This window comes from Cricetulus griseus, chromosome 2 (genome assembly GCF_003668045.3).
Source record: "Cricetulus griseus strain 17A/GY chromosome 2, alternate assembly CriGri-PICRH-1.0, whole genome shotgun sequence".
Lineage (NCBI taxonomy): Eukaryota > Metazoa > Chordata > Mammalia > Rodentia > Cricetidae > Cricetulus > Cricetulus griseus.
The window spans coordinates 456800234-456819852 of NC_048595.1; the positions used below are offsets into that span (position 1 = coordinate 456800234).

The window sequence follows — 19619 nt, forward strand, 5'->3', positions numbered from 1 at the left end:
TGGAATGCAGTGGGGAATTTCCTGCATGCTGCAGCAAGAACTTAACACATAGGGCCAGATACTGTGGACAGTCTGCTGGAGAAAGAATGTCCCTGAGTCACACCTGATTTTCAAACTCCTGCTGGACTTAACTACAGGTGAAAACTTGTACAGAACTGTTAAAACCCACAGCTTTACTAGGGTGTGTGTATGTGTATGTGTGTGTGTGTGTGTGTGTGAGTGTGTGTGTCTGTGTATGTGTGTGTGTGTGCATGTTGGTGTGTATATATGTGTGTGTGTGGTAAGTGTATCTGTGTCTGAGTGTGTGTGTGTGGTGTGTGTGTGTGTGTGTGTGTGTGTGTGGTTTGTGTGCATGTGTATCTGTGTCTGAGTGTGTGTGTGTGTGTGTGTGGTTTGTGTGCATGTGTGTCTGTGTCTGAGTGTGTGTGTGTGTGTGTGTGGTTTGTGTGCGTGTGTGTGTGTGTGTGTGTGTGTGTGTGTGTGTGTGTGTGTGTGTGGTGTGTGTGTGCACAGGCATGCTACTTAGCATGTGCATCAAGTCAGTGTGAGTGCACACTGAGGCCGTCTTGGTTTCTGACGTGATGTCTCACTGAAAGTGGAGCACTCAGCCAGTCTAACCTGCTACGAAGCCCAGGCATCCTCCAGTGTCACCTCCCCAGCGCTAGCATGACAGGCACGTGCCATGGCAGCTGGATTTGTATGTGGGTGCTGGGATCTGAACCTAGGTCATCAAGCTGGTGTAACGATCCCTTGACTAGCTAGGCCATCTCTTCAGTCCCTTGGTTTTGGTGTTAGACATCAGTACACAGTGTTTGGTTATTGTTTGCTCAGAACTTTCCAGCTGTGCAGTCATAAGCAGAAAGACCATACTTTGTTTTGTCAAATAGTCAGTGTCTTACAATTTCTATAGCTGAGATGAAACACCATGACCAAAAAGCAAGTCGGGGAGAAAGGGACCGTTTGATTTACACTTCTCCAGCACTGCTCATCACTGAGCGCCTTCTGCCACACTCCCGTGTGGGCCACTTGCAGTCTCAGCACTTTAGACATTTGCATTTACCACCATGTCTCGTCAATATTTTAATGAGGAAGAAAGCCGAATGTGGAGGCTATGCAGGCGTGCTGCTCACTGGCTGCCTTAGGCCTCAGGGTTAGGTGATTCAGTTGGGGGTCAGTGTATGCTGGAATCCCGAAGAAGTGAGCTCTAAAGCCGGTGAAGGAATGGACTTGCTACCAAGGAATGAGCAGGCGGGAAAAGAGCAAGAGCTTCCATCTTCCATGGTCCTTACCCAGGCGTCCAGTAGGTGTGGCCCAGGTTAAAGGTGTGTGTCTTCCTCCCTCAAAGGTCTCAACTAGAAGTGGGTTCATTCACTTCAAACCAAGCAAAAATGATCCTCACGAGTACAGCTCACAAGGGCCATCCCATTGTCCGCATTCCCCTGTGAGGTGACTTCTCACCTTAGAGTTTCCACCTGATTCCTTCAAACTGTCAAGCAGTGCCATCGCATCTCAGAGTTTCTATAACACGTTATTCTTCTGATTTTTTCCCTTAGTGTTACATGATACTGACTGTTGGTTAAGGTGACAATTTAGGAGGTTATGTACTGTAAGCGTCTCATTTCAGGATTTTATAGAATCTATGCATTTCAGGGTGGTGGAAGAGTCGATGGGTTCCACAGTGCTGAGAACTGGGGGTGCAGAGCCCTTGTTCACTCTTAAGGAGCTTCTCATGAGGCTCCTTCCTTCTCAGTCTCTTTCACCAGCTGCTTTGGGTGCAGCATGGGAGTGTGGCGTTTTCCAGAACCCATCTAAATCGCTGGCCCTCCAGGAGTCTGTCGAGCACGGATTTGACAAATGGCTCCAAATCTAGACTGTGACTTCCCAATCTTCTGCTCCCTCAGCACACTTTACTTGTTGGCTGTGTGCTTTTGCAGAGAGAGGTGTTCCAAAACCAGCAAGAGCACAGCAGAGGCCTTTTCTAGACAGAATCGGAGTATCCTATGCTGTTTTCCTTGGTTTGTGGTAACACCACTTTTCAAGTCTTCTGAACTAGAAACCAGAGTCAATTTAGTCTAATTTATTATCTTTGATTCTCCCAACACAAATGTCTACCATGTCCATCCAAATTATCCCTCTCTGTAAATCTTGCTAAAATCTAAAGTATATGCTTGGCCATTGCCTGAACTGTAACACATTAGTAAACAGTGTTAGGCTCTTAATGCCAACTTGATTTAACTCATCAATTTTACTTGACTATATAGCATGGGGAAGTGATTTTGAAAAATTGTGCACAAATTTGTTAACTACAAAGATATTTTTAAAACTTAGAAATTACCAACCGGGCGTTGGTGGCACACGCCTTTAATCCCAGCACTCGGGAGGCAGAGGCAGGTGGATCTCTGTGAGTTTGAGGCCAGCCTGGTCTCCAGAGCGAGTGCCAGGATAGGCTCCAGAGCTACACAGAGAAACCCTGTCTCAAAAAACCAAAAAAACCTAGAAATTACCAATCAAGGGACTAATTTGTCATTTTTACTATGCACGCATGTAAAAATGCACTGAAGTTACAGTAAAAGAGGAATCATTATTACAAAAAGAAATGTTTTTTCATAGTGGTAAGTTGAAAACTGGGGACTGGAGATGGCTCAGTGGTGAAAGCACTTACCACACAGGTATAAGGACTGGGGTTAAGATCCCCCAAACCCACATAATGCCAGGTGGTCATGGTGGCCACCTGTGATCCCAGCCTTGGCCTTGGAAGGTGAACATAGGGTCCCCAGAGGAAACTGATTAATAAGACACATCAATGAGCTCTGAGACTCCACACGCATGTTGTCGCTGAAGGCCACAAAAATACTAATAAGGCCACAAGAATGATAACAAAGTTATTGAAACTCTAGCAAAGCCACATGAACACTAGCAAAACCATGAGAAGGCTAGTAAAGCCACAAGAACAAGCACAAAGCCATGAAAACACTAGCCAAGCCACATGAAGACTAGCAAGCCACGAAAACACTAGCAAAACCATAAGAACACCTGCAAAGCCACAAGAACACTAGCAAAGGCATGAGAACACTAGCAAAACCATGGGAACACTAGCAAAACCACAAGAACACTAGTACATCTACAGGAACACTAGCAAAACCACAAGAACACTAGCAAAGCCATGGGAACACTGGCAAAGCCATGAGAACACTAGCAAAGACACAAGAACACTAGCAAAGCCATGCGGACACTAGCAAAACCACAAGAACACTAGTAAATCTACAGGAACACTAGCAAAACCACAAGAACACTAGCAAAGCCATGGGAACACTAGCAAAGCCATGAGAACACTAGCAAAGACACAAGAACACTAGCAAAGCCATGGGAACACTATCCAGAACCTGAAATTCATCCCTGCCACAAAGTCAGGAGGAACTGAAGCCATGCAATGATTTTTGAGTGACAAAACTCAGCATGAACCAGAACTCTGGGACATAAGCAGAGCTCCTCAAACCAGCTCTAAAAGAATAGCCGGGACATATAGAACAACCATGGATAACTGTCATTGTTAGAGACAATGTGTTTTACACTAAGAAGCATGTGCCTATCTACTTAAAATACAAAAGCCATTCAGAATCATGCAAATATTTTAATAAACAATTACAATTTGAGAATGTGATTCAGAGAGACAGACAGACAGACAGACAGACAGACAGAGTTCTTTGCTGACTTGAATGAGACTTGGGGTTTTGATTGCCAGCATGGAAGAAATATATTAGGAACTTGGTTAGAGCTGTTTTTGAAAAGTCAAACAAAAGGCCTGTGAAAGTGTCTAAAAGGGATCCACCAGCTTAACAGTCAAGGCTCCAGTGCTCTGACTGGACATCAAAACTTCTTGTGGAATAATCTTTTATTATTTTTATTATTTATTATTATTATCTTTTATTATTTATTATTATTATTATTAAGATGTGCCACTTGAATCAGTTTAATAAACAGCTGAACAGCCAACAGCTAGTCAGGAGTTTGGAGGCAGAGAGGATGCTGGGAAGAAGGAGGGCAGAGTCACCACCAGATGCAGAAGCAGCAGCATGGACAGAACATAGATTAACAGAAATGGGTTAATTTAAGTTGTGGGAGCTAGTTAGTAATAAGCCTGAGCTATCTGCCAAGCTTTCATAATTAGTAAGTCTTTGTGTGGTTATTTGGGAGCTGGCAGGAAGGACAGAAAAATGTGCCTACAGAAACTCTTTAAGATCTTTTTCTTTTTTTTTTTTTTTGAGACAGGGTTTATTTTCTCTGTGTAGCTTTGGAGCCTATCCTGGCACTCACTCTGGAGACCAGGCTGGCCTCGAACTCACAGAGATCTGCCTCCCAAGTGCTGGGATTAAAGGCGTGCACCACCAATGCCTGGCACTCTTTAAGATCTTGATTGTACAATCTGCTTGACATGTCCTAGATAAGCTGCCTTGGAATTCCAGGGAGTGGGTCCTAATGCCACCAACTGTAAAGAGAGCTCCCTTCTGCCATTCAGAAAGGTCAAAAGTTTTCCCTTGTGTAGACCATATCCCCGAAGAAGAATCTCATTTTCATTTTCATTGACAGTCGGACTGGAAAAGTAATAATTGCGAACATAATGAAAAATAAATGACCACGCACAGTATTCTCTTCACCCGAGGCATGTCTTTTAGTTGATTTTGTTTCTATTCTCAAAGAGGAATTTCAATACATATCAAAAGTCTTCATCTGAAAAGCCAAAAAAAAAAAAAAAGTATTCACAACACTTAATGCTATGAAATTGAGCTCCAAAGAAGAGAGTTTGCTCTTTTAAAGTCTCCTTTCCCTGTAAAGAGTCAATCCTCATCCCTAGCAAATGTCTGGAACAGTACTGAATGGCATCTGGTGATATGGGGAGAGCTGGCTTCAGTCTCCCAACTCAGGTTTCAAGTTGTCTCTGGAATGATGAGGCCAGAAAACCCCAACCCAGTTTGTCTGTGGAGACAGAGATGGAGGATGGAGTGGGTGTGGTCAACTGAGTCTGGCTTTCCTTCTCATTTTGATTTCCACTGTCAACAGCTTATTCTGACCTGGATGCACACACGTTCCTTTTGGACTCTATGGTAGGTAGGAAAATTCTCTGAAACCATTCCTTAAGTATATATAATAGTTCAAAAATCTGTGTGCAAACAAACAAAAAAAAAAGCTAAAGCAAGAGGGAAAATAAATAACAAAGCTGAGGTGGAAGTTATAGTGAGCTGCAGGATAACTGGTCTACAAGGTGGGTTGGAGGATAACTGGTCTACACGGTGAACTGGAGGATAACTGGTCTACACGGTGAACTGGAGGATAACTGGTCTACACGGTGAACTGGAGGATAACTGGTCTACACGGTGGGTTGGAGGATAACTGGTCTACACGGTGGGTTGGAGGATAACTGGTCTACACGGTGGGTTGGAGGATAACTGGTCTACACGGTGGGTTGGAGGATAACTGGTCTACACGGTGGGTTGGAGGATAACTGGTCTACAAGGTGAACTGGAGGATAACTGGTCTACACGGTGGGTTGGAGGATAACTAGTCTACAAGGTGAGTTGGAGGGCAGCTCTAAAAACAAAACAAACAAGAGAGAGAGAAGAAAGTGGAAATTTTACAATATAGAAGTTGTAGATCAACAGTGGTTTCTGTGCAACCCAGATGGTAAAATGAATCATTCCAGACATTATTATCTTAGTCATTTGAGAACCAAATACCATTTTTCACAACTTGCCTGTCTACTCAAAGACATGTCCTTCCCTCTCAATGGCTTTCTTTCATCCAGACAAAACTTTCTCCTTATTCCAAATAGTGTATATTTCCTAGAGAAGTATTCCTTTTTATTCTTAAAAAAATACCTTCAATATGTATAGTTAAAAATACTGCACAATACACACACACACACACACACACACACACACACACACACACACACTCACTCATGACTGTGAGGAATAAGCTTCTATAATAATCTCATTATGTGTGCCGTACTCTGACCTGGATCCTCTTCTCTTCCATTTTCCCTCATGTTATCAGACAAAAATAAAATCAGTCTTGTGAGCTGGGTTGAATTCTAGCACCAGAAAAGGTACTGGGACTGCCAACATCCCTCCCTCGGTCGCCACTCACTTCTGCACACAAATTCATTTCCTTTTCTCTCTGCTTTGGAATTCCCAGACCTACAGGGTGGCTTGTGAGTTTTTCACACCTGGATTGCAACATGCCAGAAATCTTAGGATAAGGCCACCGTGATAAGTTAAGGGTGTTAACTCTTGAAAACATGTACAGAAGTTAGTCTGAGTTCTAGCTGCCCATAAACACAGACAGCAGAGAGGAGGAAGCAACCTGAATTAGGATAAGGAAGCAATTTGAGTTAGCATGAGGAAGGAACCTGAGTTAGTGTGAGGAACCTTCAGGCCAAGGAAGGGACAGTTGGACAAAGAGGAAGAAAGGATGTTTGAAGTTCAAGACCCGTAAGAGGCAGATACATCTAGGGTACCAAGAGGAGGTGGACAGGGTTAGATTATGAGCCATGTGACTGGGTCCAATGAATGAAGGAAGGAGCGAATGAGTGGGTGAATGAATACACCTTGTTACTCATGGTCCTACGCCAATGTTTCTCTTCAAACATCTCATTGATATAATTTTGGTTGTGAGCCTAGCCTTTAACGGCTGAGCTGTCCCTCCAGCTCATCTTAGTGATATTAATCACCTTTCCTTCACCTCTGCCCGGAGAACTTGGAGTCTGAGTGATTTAATTCTGTGACTGGCACGGGGACTTGAAGGGGAGTGCTGTTTGCAGGTAATGAAAGACCGGGCCTATCCCACACCAGCAACCTTCCACGAGGAGATTTAAAATATGTATCAAGCACTGAAATCAATGTCAGAAGTTGTTGCTGAGGCTAGCATTGTTTTTATTTTTCTCGTGACTCTCCTTGGATGGAAGTAGGAGTTGCATGGCCCCTTCACATCTCTAGGCTGCTGCCAGCACTTACTATCTGCAGCTGTCTTCAGCACACAGCGTTGACTCCATGATTGCTGGATAGCCTGTCAAAGGCACTGCTCCTTGTCAAAATCAACATTAGAAAAACATTTCTTAACCTCTGAGCCAGCTCTCCAGCCCTAGAAAAACATTTCAATACTGGACCATGCGTCAAGCTTTACTTAAGCTTTTCAAATGCGACTAAAATTGGAGTTTTACAGAGAGACTGTCCAACATCCATCAAGTAGTAACTCTGGCCTTTGTTCCCATCTAACTAGTATGGACCCCTCAGGTACTGAAAGTGGTTGTGGCAATTGACTTCACCTTGTAAAGGGCATGGATGTGTGTGCCCCTTCGTGCTTCTTCACCTCTAACACCTACAGCAGTAGAGAGTTTGGGGTGGATTCAATAAGTTTTAAAAAATGACACATAAGTATAGGAGGGACTTACTTGAGCCCGACTTCCAGGTAGAGGATAAGGAAGGGATTGGAGGCAGAAAAGATGTTCCAGTGTGTTCCCCCCAAAATGAAAGTCGTGACATCCTAGTGGCCAGCTTACGTCCTGCTGTGAGGCTCTGGCTGTTTTATCCTGAGAAGGGAGCCGGTGCTAAGCTGTTGAGCCTCTTCCTCAACCAGGGGATCCTGATGTGCACTCTGAGCCTAGAGACTAAGGCATGAGACAGATGAGACTCGGATTTCTGACAACACTCCCAGAGTGCCACACAACCCAGGCATAGCAGCAACAGCAGCAGGGCTGTCGGGGGGGAACTGTGCTCCAAACATCTGTAACTGCATGGACTCCTACCGAGTCCTGAGGGAAACTCAGGCAGGATAATGGAGAAAACTTCTCTAGGAGGCTCGCTTGGCTAAGAAAGTCAACAAGAAAAAAAAAAAAAAATGAAGGATCATAAAACTGAAAACTGGAGGGGAAGAGGGACCCAAGACAGAGGGGTAGGACAATGGGGATGAGCTAACATGAGCAGCAGAACCAAAGGGCTTCGAGGCTGAAACTGGAGCAGTAGGACCCGGCCATGGAAAAGCGAAGGTGAAGGGCATCTTGGGTAGACTATACTAGGCCCTTCTCCACAACTAGAAACCAGAGGGGCAATGGGAGAGGGGAAAGGCAGCTGCCAACAGAAGAACCTCGGTCTCACTGAATAGTTATTATTTCCTGGGGTCAAAGGTAAACATCTTTCAAACAGAGAGGACCTGGGCTGGCTCAAAGGGCAGCAGGAGAGAAGGGTGCAAGTCTGTGTCCATTTCGGCAGGCAGGCAGTCTTTAGGATGTCAGGGCCTGCTGGGGACTTGGTGAGTAAGGTCAGCTCTGCAGATAAAAGATCACACTGAATGCCCCAGGCAAAGGCATAAAGGAAGTGCTGAGAAGTCATCAGCAGCCCAGCACCAGAAGGCAACACACCAGTCTCCCTTGGGTCTTTTGGAGAAACAGGACTGGCAGGTTTGCCTGAGACAGTCAAGGAAACCAGGGGTCACTTTGCACTCAGAGGCACTTTGTGAGGAAGCCTCTAGGGTTTTTGTTGGTTGGCTGGCTTGTTCACTTGTTTGTTTGTTTGTTTGTTTTAAGAATTTAGTTGCAGTTACTGGTGACACCTCAAAATAGGGTGACCCAAGGGAAATACAAGCAGCAAACACTATGGCTAAGCAGACAGCTCCCAACCCAGAAACCTGTGAGAGAAGTGCTGTTTGGAGAAGTGCCCTCCACAGCTCATATGTACACTCGTACACTGCCACACCCACTCACCACACCCAAAAGTTAGCTGGATCTTAAAGGCTATCAATCTTGTCAATGGAATAATCAATTCACTAGTTCAGACCTGAATAGGCTATTAGTGGGCCAGTCACTGCTTGGGGAAAGTTGTTTCTGAAAGGTATACTCTGTCCCCAGATCCTGTCCTGCCACTTTGCTTACTGACTACCATGTGGTGAGTGAACATCCTCTTCTCTGTCACAAACCCCTCCACCTTGATGTTGTCCCCTGCTACAGACCCATAGCAATAAAATCAGACAACTATGGTCTGGGCCCCTTGTAACCCTTAGAATAAAAGTCCCTTCTTTAAGTGGTTTTTCTCAGGCCTTTGGTCACACAGATGAAAAGTGAACAAAATTCCATATTGGTACATATCTAATGAAAATATGCACATATACTTAACTATAGGTGTATAGGTTCTACAAACATGCACATTTAATGAAATGTTAGATACATGTAAATACATGTAATTAACACATACACACCATGCAGGTGGCTGGTTCCAGGACCTTCTGTGGATATGAAAACTCTATGATGCTCAAGGCTTCCATGCTAAATGACACAGTATTTCCATAGAATCTCTCCACACTTTAAATCATCTTTAGATTATAAGTACTGCCTACTACAATGTTAATGCAGTGTGAATAGCTGTTAAACTGTATTGTTTGGGGGTAAGGAAAATGACAAGACAAAAATGTGTATGCATTCACTACAGGCCCATGTTTTCCAAGCATTTTCAATATCTGGTGGCTGAATGAAAGGATGGAGAATCCACAGATTTGTAGGTTCCCATTGGCATCTGCTTGCAAGAACACACGCATTCCCATTTATACCTACTTGCACACATACATAATGGAAAGAAATTCCTTATTGATTTTCTAGTCAAAGTTCTTAAGAATACATAGGACATAGCAGGTGGGGCACACCTGTAGTCCTAGCCACTCATGAGATAAGATCACTTAAGCCTGAGAATTTGAAGATATTGTGGGTAACATGGCAAGACTTCATCTCAAGGAAAACAACAAAAGTAAAATTAATTGAAGAAAGGAAATTACTAGTTTGCTTTTTTAAAAACACATAATTAAAAAGTCACATTTTCACTACCAAAACATAATGCATTTCCCCCAACTATTGAGGGGGAGCCTGCCCAGAGACCTTGCTGAGTTATGGAAATCAATCTTTCTTTTCTTTCTTTCTTCTCTCTCTCTCTCTCTCTCTCTCTCTCTCTCTCTCTCTCTCTCTCTCTCCTTCCTATCTCTTTCTGTCTATCATCTATCTATTTTACATCCTGGCCACAGTCCCCCCTACCTCCTCTCGTCTCTTTCTCTCCTCCCCAAATCCCCCAATCCATTACCACTTCTCCAATCCACTTCTCCATTTCTGTTCAGGAAAGGTCAGGTCTCCCATGAGTATCAACAAAACATGGCATATCAAGTTGTGGTAAGACTAAGCACCTCCCCATGTATTAAGGCTGAGCAAGGCGACACAGTATAAGGATCAGGGTCCCCAAAGCCAGTAAAAGAGTCAGAGCCAGCCCCTGCTCCCACTGTTAGGCGTCCCACAAGAGGACCAAGCTACACACTGTATCATATATGCAGCATGCCTAGGCCATTCCCAGGCAGGCTCCCTGGTTGTCAGTTCAGTCTCTGTGAGCCCCTGTGAGAGCCCAGGTTAGTTGATTCTGTGAGTTTTCTTGTGGTTTCTTGACCCCTCTGACTCATATACTTCTTTCTCCCTCTCCTCTGCAGGATTTCCCTAACTCAGCCTAATGTTTGAGTGTGGTTCTCTGCATCTGTTTCTATCAGTTGCTGCTGACGCCTCTCTGATGACACTTAGGCTAGGCGCCAATCCGAGTATCTCCCACAGGCTGCAGATTGAAGGTTGTGTGTCTGGGCTGATGTATCTCTCCCTCCACTTGAAGTCTTGCCTGGTCACAGGAGATGGCCAGTTCAGCCTACTTATTCGATACTGCTAGGAGTATTAGCTGGGGTCATCCTTGCAGATTCCTGGGGGATTCCCTTGTGCCAGATTTTACCCTAACCCCAAAATACCCCCACTTTCCAGGAGTCTCTTTCAGTTCCTGCCCTAACCTGCTGGCTCATGTTCCCATCCCCACCCGCCCACAGTCCACTCACAAAGTCTCTATTTCCCCTTCCAGGGAGATCTTGGGCATCCTGGGGAAGGTTTTCAAGCCACTGAGAATTTTGAGAAGTGAGAAACTCTCAGAGCTAATGAGTCAGATTAGGGGCTGGTTGCCAGGATGATAGGACAGATGTGAACTCGGCCTTCACTGAAGTTTCTAAACCCAAATTCCAAGAGATGGGAGATGGCTGAGTCACTTCTCGCCACAGGAGGGATTGTTGAGAGTAAAACATTAAATAAACAGATAAATAAATAATGAGCAAAGAATTCAAATCTAGAGTCTTAGCTGTAGTTGAAATGCAAGATGAATACAGCGTATTGAAGAGATTTGGATCAGGAGAGCAAGCAAGTTTTTATATCCCTTCCTCCCACAAATCTGAGAAGGAAAAAGATCTGGAGAGGAAAAATTAGAGCATTGCTTCAGCGTCCTGCATCCAGCTGAGACCTGTGGTCCTTGGCCCCCACAGAGCTCAGGGAAAACTTGCTGGCTGCCTCCTTTTTCATGATGAGGGGCTGTGACCTCAGTGACACGTAACAAGCCATGTGACAAGAGCAAGCCTGGGTAGAGGGGCAGCTTGGGCTAAGCAGGTAGGTTCCAGGGTTCTATTCACTGCCTAAAGAAGGGTTGATGGGAGGGAGGGAGGGAGGGAGGGAGGCAAGCAGTGGGGGAGGAAAGTAGGGGATCAAAACTAAGAGCCAGGCAGAAGCAAAGTGTGGACCACACACCCCATTTCTATTCCAAGGACACTGCATCTAATCCCACTAGGTCAGGACTCAGAGGTCAGTGAGGAGACAGAGAAGTCCACCCTAGCAATAATCAGGGAAGAGAGGAGGGCACAGTGTGTGAAACTGCTAATATTCCTGAGTTTTATCCAGAAGCAATGTCCAGAGTGCTAAATTGGATAGAACTGACTGGCAATGGCTGAGACTATATTAAAATTTTCCACAATCTGCCGGAATGGGGGTTTGGAACTAGAATATAAATTATAGCACAAGAAATAAAGAAAGTCATATTCTGTGACTGTGAAATTCATGTGTATTATAAGACTGATAGATTTTTCTCAGCCTGAACTGCTTCAATATTATAAGTGAGTATTTGGTTAAGGTCAGTCCTATCCAGCGGCCGCAGTCTTGGTGATCTGGCGTTTGAATAGGACTTACTAGTTTTGGTTAGCTCTTGGACTTTGTCCATGGTCTTACCTGATCTCTGGCATGGTGCTGGGATGGCGTCACAACTTCACCAAGCTACAGCCCTGCCTAGAACTATGTGGACCCTTGAAGGTCCTTGGCCCTGGCTGGGAGTTAAGAGAGGCATTAAACCATGCACATCCAATGTGCTACCTGCTGCGGGGCACAGAGAACAAGTTCCATTCTATTCATTCTCATCTCCAGGGTCATACTGCAATTGTCTATCTATTTGTCTATCTGTCTGTTTATCCATCCATCCATCCATCCATCCCTCTCCCTCCCTCCCTCCCTCCATCCATCCATCCATCCATCCATCCATCCATCCATCCAGATATATGTGAAATTGCAATGCTAGGGACTGAATCCAGGGTCTCGTGTATGCCAGGCAAGCACTCTACCATTGACCAAGACTGTTTTTACCTAAGTTAAGGACCCTGAGCTTCAACACTAGTGACATTTTGAGTTATTTTGTATTTACATTTTTTTTTTTAGCTAGGATGGCAGAATGCTGTTAGAATGGCACATATAGGTAAGAGTAATTTTGAAGCCATAAAAAATTGTTAGACGTCTGTGCAAGGCTTGACAAATTGATTTTAAATATTACCTTAGAGATTTCATGGTTATGGGGAAGACATTTAAAACACTGTAAAAATACAGAAAGATGTTTTTGCTGTCCTTACTACTGGCAAGCAATGGGAATGACCTACATTCCAGAATAAGAACAGACATCATCAAGAGGCTACTGAGAAAGTTGTGGCATACCTCTACTTGGGAGCCAAATACCAAAAATTTTAACTCTGGGAAAAAAACAAGATACAAAGTCTATTTGTCTGGTGAAAAACTAGCAGACATAATAATAAGGCCTTGTAAATCCATTAGTATAGTCTCAGAAATCAATTAGAGCAATCTACTGTGATAGTTCAATATTTCTTAGTTACAAGAGGGGGGTGAGAGAGCTCAGTAATGCTTGCTCTGCAAACATGAGGAGCTGAGTCTCATCCTCAGAAACCATGTGAAATAAACAGCCATTGTGGTATACACCCTTGTAATCCCAGCATTGGAGAAGTGGAGTCAAATGGAGCTCTGGCCAGCTGGTCTACCTTACAAGCTCCAGGTCACAAAAGACTGTCTCTAAGCACAAGGTGTACAACAACTAAGGGCTGAAACCCTAGGTTGACCATTGATCTCCAAATCTCCACATGCACACATGCATGTGTATACACTCACATGCACACACACATACACACACACACACACACACACACACACACACACACACACACACAGCTATTATGCACATCTAGCTAGGATTTGTACCATCTTCAGGAAAGTCATATAAAATATTTCCAGATAGGCAGCACTCCCTATGTCATGAAAATAATAAAAGGGAGAAACTGACTACAGCCAGGGTAACATTTGTGTTCAGTAATTGTATTATAACCTCTCTAGGGTGCTTTAATGGATGAACACCAGTTGACTATCATCTACAGTGCCATGAGAAATCCTGTAGGTACTATTGTAGTTTATTTTACAGAAATAGAAACAAAGAAAGTTTGCCAGCAGCCTAAACACACATTACCAGATAAAGGAGAAACTGCGATTCAGAAGCAGGGCTCTGCCACACTTTGGACATTTTACCACTGACTACTTGCAGTAATTTTATTTTTCATGCAGTGATGATTGTCAAAGATCTACTTAGGAAGGAACAATACAAACAGTTTCTTTTTACTGAGAGCAGGCACCACTATACAATCATGGGCAGGTTTTTAAGACACAGAAAGTGAAACACACAGGACACAATACAAGAAACCTGTAGCTCATTAATGGACTGGCTGTCAAACCATGAGAATTTCATTATTGCAGTAACTTACTATAAAACAACAACAAAGATAACACGTCAACTTTATAGAAAAGAAATTCCAAAGACCAGCTGAGGTGTCTCAAGAAGGAAATGACTGATGAAGGAGCCGCTCCTCTCTCCTTTGTCAACTGACAAAGGCCAAATCCTTTCCATTCTCCTGATTCTAAGGGCAGAAACAGGACCCAAGTGCTAAGGCATGTGTGCTACTTAGATCCACCTTAAATACTTTAAGTAAGGTTGATGGAGGTTTGGGGAACATCTACTTCTGGAGACCTAATGCCCTGCACTACAACAACGCAAAACAGAGACACTACCTCACAGTTGGTGGCGTTCTTATTTTGTTTTGCTTTTTTTTTTCATCCTCTTTCAACCTTTATACTTGCCGGGCCTCCCATAGTATTCTCCAGACTGATCCAGTGTGAGTCCTCCAAGCTTAGACCTCACAACACTAAGCTCTGCTCTTCAGTGTGCCAAGCTGCTTTCTGAGTGTTTTTTGTTTTGTTTTGTTTTGTTTTGTTTTCATGTCTGAAACCCAAAGCAACACATGCCACACCCATACAGCAAATGGATGAGAAGTAGCATTAGCAATTGGCTGTATCATTCAGAGGACGTAACTGTCTTGAACCTCACAGACCTAGAATTCCACTTTGAGAAGCCCAAATGAAGAGAGAATATCAACAGGACTGATGACCTCAGGGGAAGACCATCTGTCAGAGGGAGACAGAGGAAGCCAGGGCAACCTGTAAAGAAGTTGAAAATGTCGGCGAGGAATTTGGAAGCTCCATGAAAGCACGGAGTGTCTCAGAGAACAGTCTGTTTAGGAGAACTACGCGGAAGATACAGGGAGAGCAGATGAGGTTCAGTCCTCCCTGTGCTATACAGGTGAGCAGGCTAGCACAGGATGCAAAAGACTGCCCCGTGGAAGAGACCGTGAAGAGTAGGAGAGCCCACAGAGAGTGAAGGAGGGACCCAGCACCACACAGTCTTCAGGACATTAACAGAGGAGGCCCTGGCTAGGGAGGAGGGGGTGGAATGTTGGCTGGACTCTAGCAGAGGGATCAGCAGATAAACCCAACAGGTCAATTGCAGTCAGAGGGGCAAGTCTTCAGTAAACAGTAGAATTGCAAGCAGATTAGTGGGAATGTTCAAATAATCCACTTAGGAGTTAGGAACAGACAGTTCTCTGCAGTATATCACTGCTTGGAATTGTAATTCCTCTGTTGGCTTCTTTCACAGCCCTGTCCCTAGGCATGCATGCCTACTCTCACAGACACGATAGACACCATCTTGCCCTTTGGGGGAGCAGTGTGGAAAAAGAATTAAACATGGACTTCTGTGTCTTTCAATTAAGTTGGAGATCACTATGGGCCACGCTGTCAGACCCTGCCCCCAAATACAAAGTGAAATAATGAACAAATAGGCTGGGGCTTGGGCCTGGCTCAGTAGCAGCACACTTGCTAACATCTAGCATGGCGGAGGCCCCAGGTTTCCACAGCGTTGAAAAGTGAGGACGGAAAATGGAGCCCACTGGAGCCTTGTTAATGCAGGAGGGCAGTCTCAGTGGATAACTGAAAGTCTTGCAGCTATTACCATCGCAACCTCTGAGGAAAGCACACTGACTGGACCATCCATTCAGTTTGCAGTGGGGAAAAGCACCCAGATTCAAATTCTGATTCTCCTTGATCTGGAAATTTTATGAACTTGAGACACACCCTTAAACTCTCAGGTATCTCAAGGGGTACGTGTGAAGATTAATGAACCCATGCTTGTAAAGAGCCCGTGGCACTTGCCCTGTGCATCTGGAGGGGTATGTTATGAACTGGCCCCCAAATGAGTTGATTCTTGGGGATCAGAAGCAGGAAGGAGCCAAGAGCTCAGCTGGCAGCCAGAGACAACAGTGAGCCTACAGCAGTGTTTAATCAGGGCTTGTTTACCTTAGTGGGTTTATTTATTTACTTTCAAATAGCAATCTGGGAAGAAGCTAGGAATTAAAGCAGAGAGCACAACAGAGGGCTTGGGCTCTGCAGGAACCTTGGGAGGAGTCCAGAGGCTTTCAGATTCTCCTCTTTCTCACCCCAGAGTCAGCACTTCCAGAGCAAAGTCTATAAACCTTGTACCATCCTACAGGGCAGGGCAGGGCGGTACATACCTGACCAGGGTATTCTGGGTCTCTTAAGGTACAAGCAAGCCTGGACTACTAGCAAAATCTAACAAAATGAAATAAAGCAAACGGAGCAAAATAAAATCATCCTCAGAACACCTTGTACTAAGTTTCCCTCTCTCAAATTTCCCTTCTCATGATGGCATCTAAAACCCACCCCTGCCGTTATCATTATCAGAAACCCCTACATATTTCCAAAATAGCCTGACATTTTGGACACCTCTAATACTTGGGAAGTGACACCATTTCTTAAAACAGTCTAGCATGGGTTTGCCTGATGCTGATTCGGCTTGCCTCTGTATTGTGGACTTGATCGGAGTTTTGAATAAATAAGAATTTCCTATTGGTATGAGATAACTTAGAAGGGTTTTCTGTTTTAAGGAAGCTTGAAGATAGGAGTGATCGGACAAAGCCCGAGGTGTTCTCATAGTGCATACAAGCTACTCACCCCTATTGAGTCATTCACAGTTGGCAAAGTCTGAAATGAAAGAATGTCTGGCATACATTCCATTTACTACTATAAAGGAAGGTCTAGGCCAGGCATAGTGGGGTACACCTGTGACCCCAGCATTTGGAGGATGAAGCAGGAGGAGTGTTAGCTTAATGCCAGCTTAGGTTCGTGGCAAGACCCTTCTCAACTTAGGAAGGAAAGAAGGGAGAGGGGAAGGAAGGAGGCAGGGAGAGAAAGAATGAATAAAAGAAAAAGAACACTGAATTAAGTAAACAGCAAATAAATAAGCACACAGGTACACTCATTGGCAGGCACCCATTTACACAGTATTTGCTATGGAGCCTCTGCCTGGACTAGTCCAAGGTCACCGTGGGCTCTCTCCACATGGCTGCAGGCCCTGGGAATCTGGCGTACTAGAACAGCTTCTTCCATAGTTGTGTTGCAGCCCCCGGTTTCCTTCACAAGGTGATAAGAATGGGGATTGGAAGGAGTTCTGCCCATAGGGGAGCAGGAAGGAAAACAAGGCCAAGACATCTGCACCAGTCACTTAACCTGGAATTCAGAGAGTCACATACCACTATGGTGAACAAAAACACTGTACAGCCCAACAGCCTTCCTGATGAGCAGGACTGCCTATGTTCCAAGTCACTATTTATTTATTTATTTATTTATTTATTTATTTATTTTGAAGCTGAGGTTCTTAGAAAGTCTATACTGGTGTGATCTGGACAGACCCAAGCAGGACACACGCTCACCTGTTTACCTGTCAAGCCCCAATTTTGCCATGAACATGCATAAGGACTGCGTTCACTTAAACGCAGCTGGCATGTTGAGGGGGCTCAGGCTAATCTTCCCAGCCCTGGGGCCCAGGTTTGCTTGCTCGATCCTCAAAGTTTATTTGGTAAATGAGTTTTGCAAGCCTATCATTTATTTGTCACTAAAGTCATTTAACAATGAGTGACCATCTAATCAACTCATAATCACCAAACATTCCTCTCCAGAGTGTTTTTTTTTTTTTTTCTTTTTTTTTCCCTTAAGTACTCCCCAGGCTTTTCTGTCCTTAGGAAACACATTCCTTTCTCCCCCTCTCTCCTCCCCTCTGTTTGGATAAGAGCTGGAAGGATTGTTCTGATGCAGCCCTCCATGTCCATCTGGTCCTCTCACCAAGCCCTAGATCACAGAGCTCCGTGGAGCACCTCTGCTCTGCTGTCTCCTGACTGGGGGCTTTGGCTCTGAGCCCACACTGTCACAACTCTGCACTTCTAGGCTGAACTGTTTCCACCCTCAACTTTCGGGAGGTTTCCAGGTAGGGGTGTGTGTTTAAGGCAGCTGAGCTACCTCTAGGTTTTAAGTAGACACAAACTGCAAGTCCTGCAGCAGCTCAAACGACAGCCTCCAGTAAATCTTGACTTAGTCACTCCCTTCATTGTTGAAAGCTATTGAATCCCTTTTAGCTCATCTTGTAGGTGATTTTTTTCTTTTTAATTCAGGCAGAACCTTGGCAAATAAGCCCTTCTATTATTATGCTATTGTCTTCAGAGTCCCTTATCTGTAAAAGACCTCCTCTTGCTTCTTGCTTAGGTGGCTATGAGTTGTCCTGTTCCCCGCCCCCCACACACACACCCTGACTTTTCTCTCCCTTTAAGATCATAAAATGAAGTCCTTTGTTTCCAAAACCTGAACATTAGATGGTTTCCAAATCTAAACATGAGTCATATTTTGCTTTTGATTAGCTCAGTTGATACTTTGACTTAGAGTTTGGCAGTGGCCTTTACAAAATCTGTCTGTGGAAGACGGACACCTGTCTAAAGGCAGCCGGGGAGGGCAGTGGTGGTTACACACAGAACTACGGCCATCAGAGAAAAACCACAGAACTTGAAGTTTGAAACAAACACATCATTGCTTAAAGACTTAAAGACCCAGGTTTGATGACGGCCAACAGAGCATGAGTTTAGTCACGATGGAAATGTTTACGGTAATCTGGGCCTGTGGTTGGCAGTTGCTTTGTTTATGACTGAAATCCAAGATAGAAGTCTTAACCACCTACCATGGAGTCCAAGTGATCTTTCCTTTTAGATTATGAAATGCACTAGTTAGAACAATCTTCAAACAAAGTAACTATGAATGCAGTTTTTAAGATATAGAAATAGTATAGTTAAGTTTTAAAAAAAACAATAGTCAGAGGATTCAAATGTAATTTAAAGGAAATAAAATTCAAATTCTCAGCTGTTCTGATTCCCCTAGTACAGTGCCCTCCTGCACAAGGTACAGACAGGAGACCACAGATGATGGCCATGTTGGGAAAATCAAACGGGGAGAGGTTAATCAACACTCTGGAAGCATTGCTGAGAAGAAGAGCCTGTGTTTGTGTTTCTAGATGAAAAGCCCCGCAATTGAGCTCATTAAGTCTGGGCTTCAGAACACACTAAACATGGGTGCTAATTAACCTGGAGCAGTCTGCACACAGGAAGCAAAGCAGAGGCCGGGGAAAGGGCAGATGTCATGAACAGACGTGGATCATCCAAACCCCAAGCCCCAAACCCTGGGGCAGAAGTCTGTCCTACATAGCAGCACAGGATAAAGGCCCTACTCACCCATCTTCTGTGGGACCAGGGCAAAGGCCATTCCTGCCTGGTGGTGTCCTTTGTCCCAGAACTAAAAGTAAGCTAGAAAGGCTTGTTACCCCAACTAGAGATGAAAGTAACTCCACTCAAGAGTGAACCATCTGGCTAGAGGGTGAGTCTACTTCAGTAAACATTACTAAAATTAGATGGCTACCTGGAAAGGTTGGATTAGATTGTCGCAAGCCACTCACCTCAAACCAGGAACGGGAACCAAGAGCCTTTAAAATCATTCATTCTTAAGGCATGTGTTAAGAAAAAGTCTTTTACATTAGTAACAAGAGCTACTTTGCCTCTTTCTATACCAGGGCTTAGAAACACCTTCATAACATCACAAGAAACAACCTGCTGCAAAGGGCTAAGAAAGATCGCAATTGACTGTCGTCACACAATGTGCCGATAAACTTACAAGATGATCGTCACCATGCCACCAA

General features: G+C 44.3%; 1 protein-coding gene across 5 annotated transcripts in view; it reads right to left on the bottom strand.

Moving 5' to 3' along the window:
* Positions 1 to 19619, bottom strand: part of Arhgap28 (Rho GTPase activating protein 28) — a 162213-nt gene that overhangs the window by 86013 nt on the left and 56581 nt on the right. Inside the window, exon 2 of one of the 5 annotated variants that reach the window (XM_035441174.1) lies at positions 7448 to 7663. The exons of the other annotated variants lie outside the window; for them this stretch is intronic. The gene's annotated coding sequence lies outside the window, so the exon portion shown is untranslated. The remainder of the gene's footprint in view (positions 1 to 7447; positions 7664 to 19619) is intronic. 5 annotated transcript variants of the gene reach the window in all.